This window comes from Anser anser, assembly GCF_964211835.1.
Source record: "Anser anser genome assembly, chromosome: 11".
NCBI classification, from domain to species: Eukaryota; Metazoa; Chordata; class Aves; order Anseriformes; family Anatidae; genus Anser; species Anser anser.
The window spans coordinates 16,930,654-16,943,275 of record NC_139732.1 but is presented as its reverse complement, the minus strand read 5'-3'; the positions used below and the strand labels follow the sequence as shown (position 1 = coordinate 16,943,275).

Sequence of the window (12,622 nt, the reverse complement as noted above, 5' to 3'; positions counted from 1 at the left end):
ATATCAGATGTAAAATCTAGCCAAGATATTGCATTACTCATTCCAGTCAGTTTGAATTAATGATTATGGCATTTTGAGGTATTCCAGCACTTGCTTTTTTTTTCTTCTTTCTCCTAGACCGGTAATCTAGAAAGTGAAAACAAACAAGGAAAATTCAATAGCATTTTAATGAGGCCTTTGTTTTTCTTCTCAGCATCACCATTTCCATATCTTCCACATGGTCATCCCTCAGAGAAGCCTGCATGCAGTTGGCATGCATTGTAAGTGTCAACCCTTGGCTTGATACAAAAGTACAGAATTTTCATTTACAGAGGCACAGCATTTTTTTCCTTTATAAATGCCAAACTGAATAAAAATTACTCCTTAGGGAATTAGAAAATAATGAATGATTGGCATTTGGTGTACAATTCCTTATTCTAGTGAGATTTTGGCATGCCATTCACTGGGAAATTCAGAGTATTGAATGACATCCGCATTTACCAGATGGGCTGTCAAGGCATTCTGTGTGTCAACACCTTTGCGGAATATCACTTGAAGCCTAATTCCTCTTATTTACAGGCATTTGATTTGGTGTTTCTGAATAAGGTGTTGTACACATTTTTTTCCCACTCAAAAACTGTTCATGTTATTAAAGCCAAGGCTTGGTCTCTTCACCCAAAAAGGGGATCTGTGTGTGAGAGCAGGGATTAGGGGAAATGTAGGGGAGCACATATGCACTGAATAAGTGATAGAATATGCTTAATTCTACGAGGTTCTCTGGTGCTCTGCCGTATGTTTGTACGAATGGATTCTATAGCATCCAGTAGCTAACGGGAACTGGCCTAAAGTCCAGCTGGTGGCCAGTTAGAAGTTTTGTTCCTTAGGAGTTAATACCAGTAAGTGTCTATTATTGTTTAAGTATTCATTAGTGACCTGTTCAATGGGGTGAAATCCTCAGCAAGTTGGTGGATGACACCAAATTGGGTGGATCAGCTGATGTTACATAGCAGAAGAAGGATACCATTCACAAAGACGTGACAGGATAAAGAATGAGCTGGAAAAAAAAAATCCTTCCATGACGTTCAGTAAAGACAAGAGCAGTTCTGCACCTGGGATGTGACTAACAATCCTACGACGTGGTACAGGAGGGGGGTGTCTAGCTAGAGAACAGCTCCGCATGAATGCTTTGAGAACATAGTCCCAAGTGGCGGAAAGAGAGAGAAGGGTACTGAGCTTCTAGTACTTCTTACTTTATGAGTATCAGTGGCCACTGGGAGGTGATCCAGGTGGGCATTTGAAATACATAAATGACAATTCAGTTTACATCATACCAATAACTTCTAGCACACTGTAGTGCTGAAAAGAACCACAGTCAAGTGCAACTGTTATTCCAAATATACAGTATCTTCCCATCCTCTTCATTACAACAGGATTGAACCCAAAGGAAACAGTTACACCCCTTTACTGCTATGCTGTCTGTAACTTTTCTTTGCTATCTAAGCAGTACCTTATTCATTGCAATGTAATCCCTCTGCTTGTTGCCCTGTTCACCACAGCCTAGAAAGCAGATTGAATTCTCCATTTTTTTTCCTTCTTCTTTTCTCATAAGCGGTGTTTCTCAGCCTCTGATCATTTTTTTCCCCACTTCTGGATTCCCTCAAATTGGTTCGTGTCTCTCCAAGTGTGTTGCCCACAAGTGGACTTAAATTATCTGAAGAGTTGTGAGTGCTGAGCTGAGCTGAGAGATTTCTTTCTGTATCCTGCAGGTCGTATTTTTGCTTATAATCCCAGTATGGTGTTTCCCTTTGTGCAATACCTAAGTGGTGATTTATGTTCAGCTTGCAATCCACTGAAACTCCCAAATCCCTTCTTATGAAACTACTATCCAACCACTTCATTGTGTGGTGATTTATCTAGATTTCTGAATAACAGAGTAGTAGAGCGGTGAACACAGCTGCCTGGAACAGGTTTCATTCTTGGCCACTGACCATCTAAATAAATGTTTTTAGAAGGTTGTACCAGCTGCTTGTTAGAGCAAATAGCCAAGAGCCAGGAAAATTCTGAGATCAAATCCTAATTAAACTGCTGACTTGCTGCATGACCTTGGGTGGGTCACTCTTTGTGTAGCCATGAGCCCCAAATCCAAACCTCTCAGTTGAACTTCTCTCTGAAGACAGATTAAACAAATGTACAGAACAGAACCTATGTACATCACCGACAGTAACATTCTGTTTGTACTGAACTTCTAACCCGACCCCTGACACTTAATGCAAAATACATCTGTGCCTTCTCCTATTCTTCTTGTTCCTATTTGTTTGTATGGGTTTGTAGCCGCATTGTGGTTAACATGGATACAACTGAGCAGATGATAATCTAAAGAATATTTTGCAGATCGGATTACCTATTTTATCATACAGAAATGTGGATTTTTTTGTGCAGCTTGTATAAGGTGATGCATTTTGTGAGAAAGTGTGTTGTCTGTGGTGCTCGGTATACAAGCTTCAACATGTAAGTTTACTGCTGGGCACTAAACTAATAAACACTAAGTTGTGAACCTAAGTTGTGCTGGACTTAGACTGTATGCAGAAGGCTAATGAGGTGAGGGACAGCGGGGAAGAAATGAGGATGAATGACCAATGTACTAAATGCCAGTGAAGCCCGAGCTGTAGTAGAAAAACAAGGGGGAGGATATACAGTTAGAAATGTGAGAAAAATCAAAGCACACATCTTTGCATATAGTTTGCCAGGGACCTTGTCTGGAGTGTGTTTTAAATGCTAACCATTCACCCAAACAAAACTGTAATATGCCAGTTTGCACAAGCACCAGTTGATATATATTGCAGGTGAACAGATAGAAAATCTCTGTGAAGTCTGCAGGATTCCCAGTCACAAGGGAGTACCAAATGGAGGCACATCTGCCTTTCTTTAACCTCATCCAACTAAAGCCCTGCAGTGTGACCCAGCTGATGACTGTATCTGGCTTGGTAACACCGAACTTCACAAACTTGAGGGAGATGTCTGCTGTCATATGGTTGGAGAGCTCACAGAGGTGTCCCAAATGGTAACCAGCCAGTGCTTTGTTAAAGGTCACTTTTAAAGGTGAGACCATTCTCAAGAGCCAGATCCTACCACGCTGGCTTTACAGCAGTGTTGTGTGAATGGTAACCTCTCATTGACTGTAGCGCAAATAACTACAGAAATAAGTGTACACTAAGAGCACAAATTCAGCTATTATTTACCACACTAGGGATTATAAATTAATTGAGTAAATGAGATATGCCATCTTAATATGATTTCTCAAATAAGATAGAAACACAGAGAAGAGAAATGAAAAGAACAAGTATAGGAGGTTCAGAGGAGGAAGACAGGTGGGAAGGGATTCATGGTGCTTTTCATAGGTTTGCAGTTGGCTGAGGTTGTTGGTTGGCTGGTTTGTTTTTGGCTGGAGGAGCATTTTCGTTTACATGTTTTGAATGGTACCTAGTGGTTACGGTGCTGATAAGAGCTATGGGGAATTCAAGTAATGCTTTCAGTACAGAAACTTTAAATGAGTAGTGAAGATAAGAGTGAAAGATGTTACAGAGGGAGGCAGTAGAGCAGGCAAATCCACAGGTATGTGGGAAGACAGTGATGCAGTGCAGGTGAATTTAACTGTTGCTTAGAAATGAGAATGAGGAAGTCAGGCAATGTGGGCAATAAAGAAAAGGTTTGCCTGTTGGGATAGATTTAACCTGGTTTTCATGGTTACAATTTGCCTATGGTTACAGCAGTCTATGGTTAAGTTAGTCAAAGATGCTGAAACACATTAGGATTTGTTTTATAAGCTTTGTTCAAAGTTTTCTGTATTCTCGTTTTGAAAGTGTGTCGTTTACCACATACTACAAGGAAGATTGGAAATACCCACGTTAGCTGTTAACAGACTGGCTTGTTAGTGATAACCAGAGGTCCATTGGGCTAATTTACTCCCCAGTTTCAATATATTTAGAGCTTCTTGGGAAATATGTATATTGGTATACCTGGGATTTATCCCAGACTAGGTGGCTCAACAGCAGAGTCATACAGGGTTTTTTAGAGTAGTAAACATAAAAAGACATCTGTAGTGATCCTATCGGTAATTCTGCTGTGAATAGAATGGTGTACAATTATTTCTTTTATGGCAGAAAGGAACAACCGTGGAATTTTGAACTACAGCTGTGTATCCTGCTCATCATAAGCTAGGAAAGCATAAGCATACCATAAGCTAGGAAAGTCAGAGTTCATGCAAGAGCAGGACTTCTGCCCAGGTGCTGATAGGAACACTTTTTTTTTGGAACTTCACATTTGAAATATAGTTCAGTTGCATACGTGAACAGAAGTTGCATAATACCTAGAGTAATGTATATGAGAGTTAAGTATTTGGAGACAAGTTTTCAAAACGTTTTCAAAAATGGAAGAAATAAATATGTGTTTATATTCTTTAATACTAGGGACCTTTTAAGGTGCAGCAGCATTTGATCTGAATTGTCAGCTCATGGATCCTTAGTAATTGCAGATGAGTTTCCTCTTCTGTCCTTTTTGTCCACTGGTACCTTAAACTCCCCTACTTCAGTCAGTCACAATCATGATCTAATTGTGATCTCTCTTGCTGTTTCCCTACAGTTGTAAGAAATTCTCTTGTGTGCTGAAGAGAGATGCCCCAGTCTGAGGGTGCTCAGCCATGCTTCTATCCAGGAGGTACTACTGAAAGAAAGAAGTGGCTCTTTGAACAGCAAGGTTTGTATAATCCTGTGTTACTTTTTATGCAGGTTATATAATATAGTTCATCAATAGGAGTAGAAAATTAATAATTGCCTCTGATTCAAACACTGGCTGCTTCTGTTAGTGTTTCTGTGATTGTTCTCCCAAGTGATAATTCCCGAAGTGTGGGCTACAGAAAGCAGGTAGTAGTAACTGTGTTTCTCATCCAATTCAAGAATCTAATGCTAAATTTCCATGCTATTAAGCCAAAACCACTTATTATCAAAAAGTTGCAGTCATTGAATTTAATACTGAATTCAATTTATGGCAGTAAATTCTATGACAGTTGGTAACACATCTCTCATTCCCAGAAAATCCTATCCTCTCTTTTCAAAAAATAAAAAATAAAAAAATATTGCCTAAATCTGAAAAATATCTATTGGCACCATTTATAACTATCATTATTTTCAGTAAGTACCATTGTACAGTTTTCATTAACAAATTTAGTTTTTTTACCAAGGCAGGAATAAGGCCTAAGGAAGCCTGTTGGCAAAGCCATAACTTCTAAGAGTAAATGTAATAAGAATCAAGATAAGAACATGTGGTTATGTATCTCTAGGCATATATCAAGCAAAATACTTTAAGGACATCTGAAGAGTATAGAGGTACCTTGCAAAGAATACTGAGATTCTAGGCGAGTTAACAGCTAAGCATGCGTTTATATGATTTTTTCCATGCCAAACCCTCAAAGAAAACTATCTGCCAATAATTCAAGAATTTCTGAGCAAAATACGAACAAGACAGAATGTTCTACCTCATTACTTCATGCAATATAAACAAGAACAGAAAAATACTGAAGAATTAGCCAGTTTCTTCAGTAAAGCTGACTCTCCAAAAAAGTTGCTAATGAACACTCTTGCAGAGTCCACTCTTTTCACTCTGTATGCTTGCTGCCATTGTACAACCATTTTCATCGCTAACTAATTATACTGAATCCATCAGAATGAAAGCATAGACTGCAGAGGCAGTTTACATAGATACAAACATTAAACTGGTTAAAGGATAATGAAATGTTAAGATTATTCGATTTCAGCATTTTATGCTTCCTGAATCCCAACTTTCATGAATACCTACCAGTAAGTTTTGGAATCTCACAGTTATTCCAAGCCAAGGAATAACTGTGGTCCTGGGCTTTTGGCCCTGCCTTCTATTTTATTTAGTAATTTTTTTTAGAACAAAACCCCTATGTTTTTATCCCTGTCTGAAAACGAACCAACCTCCCAAGTCTGTTTTCTGCTCTAGACATACAAGACTTAGTAAGTAAATATGCATTAACTGACTATAGAAAAATTCTTTTTTAGTATAAAGAAAGCAAAATACTTTCCAGTTTATGTACACATACTGTACACAGAATAAAATAATATGTTATTCAAGGCAATTGCTTTCCCCTTGTTTCAAAAAAAAAATGACAATGAGGTTGGTGTAAACAATATGTAGAGAGAACTGAATCTTAAATGGAGGCAGCTTTTCTGGAATGCTTATTCAAGCCAGTGTGCACAGCAATCACTCATCATCGCTCAGGATTTGACCCCTTATATGAACTGTAAAACTATAAAATGCACAACACACACACAAAAGAAGAGAAAACAGCAGGCCTCATACAATGTGGAAATGAACTGCATTCTGCTAATGGGGATGAAGAGAAGAATGTGCTTTTACTCTAGCTTATCTGTCTGAAATAGCTCTACACCCAATGTTTACACTGATTCATCTGAATAATATTAAATTCTGAACTCCAGTGAATGCTCATTGCTCATTGTTTACCCAAATAGCCACATATCGTTCTGTTTCATCCAGCCCAAATGATCACAGATGTATTTTACTTAGATTTTCAAAACTGTTTATGTTAGCAACAGCTGATAACTCTGAATAAAATGTGTCAAGTTGCTTTCAGGACCAACCACTTCACTCAAAATACAAAAACAAACATTTGAGACTATTTACAGCTTGAAAATTTCCCCAAAGAGCACAGCTGTTTTAAGTGCAATTACTTATATGTAGATTTAGTGGCTCTGAGGAGTACCCCTCTTTCCCTACCCTCAAACGACTTGAAAGCTGACCATCAAATTTTCTATTCTTTATCTAGGTATTTTATGTACGTCAGACTGAAGTCTGTGCCATTAAAGTAAACAGGGCATTGCCCTTTAATAGAGCCAGGATTATTTGAAAATCCTGTTGAAATCATATAGTAGCAGTTACTAACAATTTCTCAGCTTTTGACTGAATAAGATCTGGAAGACTATCAAATGAGTCTATTTAGAGAATAAGTGGAGACTAAAGCCACATTTAAATGTTATTATATCTCCAGTCTGGGATACATAAATAGGACTTGTGTTGCTTTAATTCACAATTCCTTCTTCAAGATCTCTTTTGAAGTAGGGTTCATGCTGCCTTGAGAGTTTAGTCCAGTGAGATTAAATTAGGAGTTGAGCTAAGAAGGAAACTTTAAACAAAGTCAAAAGTGTAGATAGACATTTTATTTCATTCTCCTGAAGTGAATGGCTCAGCTCCAAAAACTTGGAGACACTTAGATCTAGGCAGATGTGTAAGTGGCAGCTGTTTTTTTTTTTTTAATTGTTTTATTGTTTTAATTGGCAAAGGAAGCTCAATTTAAACCAGATTTTAAAGAAAAATTGTAATAAATTTTGTATCAATGCAAATATTAAAGCCCTTTTTGTTCCTTAGAAAATGGTAAAGAATATACTTACTGTTTCTAGGATCTTTTGAACACAGTTTATTTGCACATGTTCAGCATATATAAACTAGTATTCTGTCCTTGAATCCCAGCCTATACAACCACAGTAGCAGATCAGGCAGAAGATGTATATATTATTTTTTCTTACGTTCAGTCCTGATGACACTGTAGAACTGCACAGACCAGACACTGATCAGGACTGGTCAACTCCAGAATTATTCTTGCCTGAAGGACAGCCAACGAAAAACAGACATACACCTTAGAGATAGACATTGGATCATAAAATTAGCATAAAATAACATGTCAGAGGTGTTTTGTGTGCTGCTATAGCAGAGGTTAAAAAAGATTTAGCAATATAAACTCCATTTCCCCTGGGGTTTATGAGTGAGGTATCTTATTTTTTTCTGGGCAGAAAAGTAGTCTGCTGGATCCTGGTCCAGAGTGCTGTACATAACCCCCATTTTAAAAACAGGAATAATTGGTATGTATCAGGTATATGTAATTGTGTAAATGTGAAAGATCAGGCCTTTTGCTACCTAATAAAGTCACAGTTATATGTTAGAAAATATCTTTTACCCTCATGGTTTCAGGTGTGTAATGGCAATGCCAACAGGAAAGGGACATTAGATTACTCCTGTGAGGGATTGTGTAGGTTTAATAGCCCCCACTCTGACCTCCTTTCATTCAAAAAAAAAAAAAAAAAAAAAGAGTATGGCCTTTTCATCTAATACAGCTGTACATATGATTTCTGTATCCTCAGATTTCTGTCCCTAAGTAAGAGTATTTTATACAACATATCTTTTTGACTCCTTATAGTCTTTTCCTATCTCCCTATTCTGATGGGTGCTGAACATTTCCTACAAGATGCTGAGTACTTTCAAATCAAAGTGAATGGAACGATTTAATTACTTTGGATGAAGACTCTGTTACATTTCAGGCTGAGTCCAGGGAGAACTGATATTTCCCAAAGGGTGTTTTCTGTGTGTGTATATGCCTGTTTAAGATAAACAGTATCCATTGTATACATCTTAAATATGTATTTTCACAATGGGCTGGAACCATTCCAGGATGAGCCATTACACTTTGGTGGTCTATAATATGGATTTTAAGAGATTTATAAATAGGTATTTAGCTATCAGACTAGAACAGTTCCTTCAGAGGCAGTCAACACATAATACACATTTGTAGAACTCTTACTTGAATACATAATTTACCATGAGGAGGCAGGAAATTTCTCCGTACAAATTCCAGTCTCTGAGGCACATATTGTACATTCTAAGAAATGTATAAACATATTGTTTACCTTAAAAGGGATGCCGAAATATTACTCATTTCTTCCTGCATTCTTCCTGAATTCTTTCTCTTGCAACTAAACCATAGTGAAGTTCTCATCAAGATGACCTCCTCTTTTAAAATATAAACGTAGCATCAACATTATCAGTGCATTTTCTTTGAAAGAGAAGGACCAAATATGAAATACACAAGAAAAAAAATTTACAGAATGCCCACAGATTGCTAGTTCTTAGTTATCTATGACACTGTTTTTCTCAGATCAAAATGTCTAGTGAAATATGAATGTAATATCTTCTATTATATTAATATACCTCAACATTTTACAATTGACACTTCATTGTGTCCTTAGAAATTACTAAATAAGAACAATTTTCTTAAAACTTACTGATTTCCTAGATAACATTTCTGTTTTTTTTATCCCTTCCGACACACAATCCTTATCAAATTGAACAGCATTTTGATGTTTTTCTCCAGCTAAACAGGTATGCAGTCTTATCAGTGAGCCCAGCCCTTCTGTAACAAGAATGAAGTTTGATAATCCTTTTCATACAGTTAAGGTCCTCTGTCATAAAACCACTGAAGACTTTATTTTTTAGGAGCTGGAGTGTGTTAACCATTAATGTATATTATATATTGTTCATGAGAGACTGTTTTTCTTAATGTATCATCTATGCAGAGATATTCTATTTCAGGATTTTTTAACAAATGGTTTTTCATCAGAAAATATCTTCTTGTCAAAAACAGAGCTCTGCTGGAACACACAAGGTTTGGCAGAAGCTTTTTTGGATTGGAAAAGCATTTTCCAGATTTGAATTGCTGTGTGAAGATCAGAGTAGGGATTTGAACTGGGCTCTTTCACATTCCAGAGCAGTGCTGTGAGAAGCGGAGTACAAGTGGACAGTTTTCATGAGGTTTCCTGGTTTTGTTCCTTTTTAATGGTTTCCTGCTCACGGTTTCCTAAGATTTCTGTTTCAGCATAGCATGAGAGGATTTTGAAATCTCAGTGCTCTGTGGGAGCACTAAAATATATTTTCCCTTTAAATATGTTTCTAGTAATATTCCTTCCCCTGAATCACCCTCTGAAATGCCTCAGATGTAAAACATTATAGTTCAGCTGATCTAAGAATGTGGCTCATCTTCCACAGTGTTTTTAAAATGCCCACTATAGTTGGTGAGAGATAAAAGCCCTGGAGAAGGGGTACAAAAATGAAAGAAAGAAAGAAAGCTTTTTGACATGGAATTATCCCCATTTCCTAGTAAAAACCTAGCAGATTGCTTTCAGCCAATTAATACTGATTAGTCCTTAATTATTTTCGTCTGTGCAGCATCTCTTACTTCAGTTAGCATCTCTGTAGTTTTCATTTCTCTACTGTTCTGTAGTCACAGCAAAAATTAAGAAAGTCCAATCTGAGTATCACTTTATCTTGAAAAGTTTTTGACATAGCTAACTACTGAATTTTCATTCTTGTTTTCTTGGTGGCACTATGGCAACTGAGTTGGGTAATGTGTTCACTAAAAATAACCATTAAAAATAAATAAATTATTGCACAAGGTACCATCATAGGAATTCTGGAATTTGTCCCATCGTAGGAATTCTGGAACAGTGGCTGCAGTCCTGGGGCTGAAGAGCATGTCTTCAACAATAGGAGCTGATGGTTTCACTATAAAAAAACTGTCATTAAAATAACTGCTAAATGTACATATACTGCATAAACCAAAAATTTTCTATAATATTTAGTTATTGCATATTCTTTTTTCCACTCTGACTATGTTCACTTTCTTAAACTACTTTCTAGTCCACTTTGCCTTTTTTTCTAGATTATTATTATTATTATTATTTTTGGTAATGAACCACAGCCTCTTGTACTCTGACTTCTTGCTTAATGGGCCTCTTAACCTGCTTTCAGCTTTCTCTGATCCTCCCTATTATCCCTCTCTGCCTTACTTTGTCTTATTTACCTGGTCTGTTTATCTGTTACTCTCAACCATGACTTTGTCTCTTTTCTGCACTTCATCTATTGCTGTTTTTTTTGTCTATTGTAGAACCAGTCCTTCTCCTTTGCATTTGCCACAATACAGTGATTTCTAGGAAGATGAAACACTTTCTCGCTGTAGCTACTATCTAGGAAAAGAAGTGCAAATAACTCTAAACGCAGGTGGACAGTTTGTTTTGACAGCAGTAATTATCTGTAATATTAATGTATAATAATTATTTAGTGTTACTGAAATTAAGAATAAAAAATGGTTCTTAATAGTTCAGACTTGACTATCATGTAAAAGTATTGTTGTTAAATAGTTTTATTTTTTATTTTTCCCATAATCCGGGAAAAAGGGGGAGTTTGGGGATTTTATTTTATACATTTTACAATGACAGTTTTAGATTATCTGCAGATTTTTTTTTCCCCGGGATTATTTGAGATTTTCAGACCTTGTAAAATACTAAGATCCTTTATTCTCTCAGATAACTGAACTGAGTGTGTTTCAACAGAGGGTTATGGACAATAATTTTGTATAACCTATTTGCTACTGCAGAAAACACCCTATTGAGACAAAAGCAGTGTTGCTAACACATTGGGATGTTTGAGAGCATATAAAGCAAGATATTATCTTTAGATAAGATTTATACAGCTGAGATAGATTTCAGTATATTAATTAGCTTTAGTCTTTGCCTAAATCAGCTTTCTTTGCAATTCAAATTCGGCATCTTATACTCAGAAAGATTTACATTTCATGAGCATCTGAAGTAGCAATGCCAATATAAAAAGTGTTTCCTACATTAATAAAGGTTTATTTTCTACAGGACTAGTATTACATGTAGCGTGAGTGCACAATCAAGAAACTTTTTAATGTGTTCCTATTAATATGGCTTTTTCACCTAACAATCTATCAAAAAGAGAAAATCCTATCAGCATCACTAAATCCTTCTTGAAGGTTTCATTGATCTTAGCCTTAGAACAAGATTATAAAAACAGTCCTACACGGAGATAATGTCTAGAGGATTTTGGCTAATCTCAGCACTTCATTTTAGATTAGATCTAGTCATTTTCAGATGCATAGCTATTCTTGTAGATAGCATACGCCTACCAGTATTTACCCTTAATTAAGATGCAATAATTACTTTTGTTTTCTTTGGTTGTAACATAAGTAATGCCAAATATATTCATAGACATTCAATAATAAATGTCTTGTAGTACTTAATATATGGCATACCGGGCTCAGGGTCGATTCTCCCTGATGAGGAATTCTTCCTAACAATGAAAACTTGTGCAGTGAATAACATAATCTTCATGCATCCTAATGTTTCAGACTGCACTTAGGTATTCAGCTCACTTCTTTATTCTTTAGTTTCCATTCTGCAGAAACTTGTATATATAAAGATTATTCAAATAGCTTTTCGTCAGTGAATGAATTATTTTGGGAAGGACAGAACATAAGAAAATGTGGAAATTAGCATAAAAGTTGAAAAAAAAAAGATTCCATTTTCACTATATCAGTTCTCAAATGTGTCAAGCTGTAAATAGTCTTAAGAAGACTAAGTTACTAATGTAAAGAGACTAGAATTTAGACTTCACTGTTAAAATAATAATATGGATAATTCTCTATGCCTCAAATCTGCCATTCAGTTTCTTAACTTTTCATGGATTTTCAAGTTCATCAAATCTTCAGTTTTCCAAGTGCCTCTTTTTTTAGATCACACACATATCAGAAGATCTAAATCTTCCTTCTAAATGAAGTAGTATACAGTGATATTTTGGGGTATCTTTCTATTATAAATATATAACGTTATCCAGTGCATTGCTTTCCATAAGGGAAAATATAAGCCTCAGAGGATGTAACATTTGTTTACAGCTGGCTCTTTTTCTCTGAGAGAACATTTTG

At 36.3% G+C, this 12,622-nt stretch overlaps 1 long non-coding RNA gene across 1 annotated transcript in view; it reads left to right on the top strand.

Moving 5' to 3' along the window:
* Positions 1 to 12,622, top strand: part of LOC310905445 — a 209,793-nt gene that overhangs the window by 123,395 nt on the left and 73,776 nt on the right. The window contains exon 3 of the long non-coding RNA XR_014589044.1: positions 4,618 to 4,731. This is a non-coding gene — a long non-coding RNA (uncharacterized lncRNA). The remainder of the gene's footprint in view (positions 1 to 4,617; positions 4,732 to 12,622) is intronic.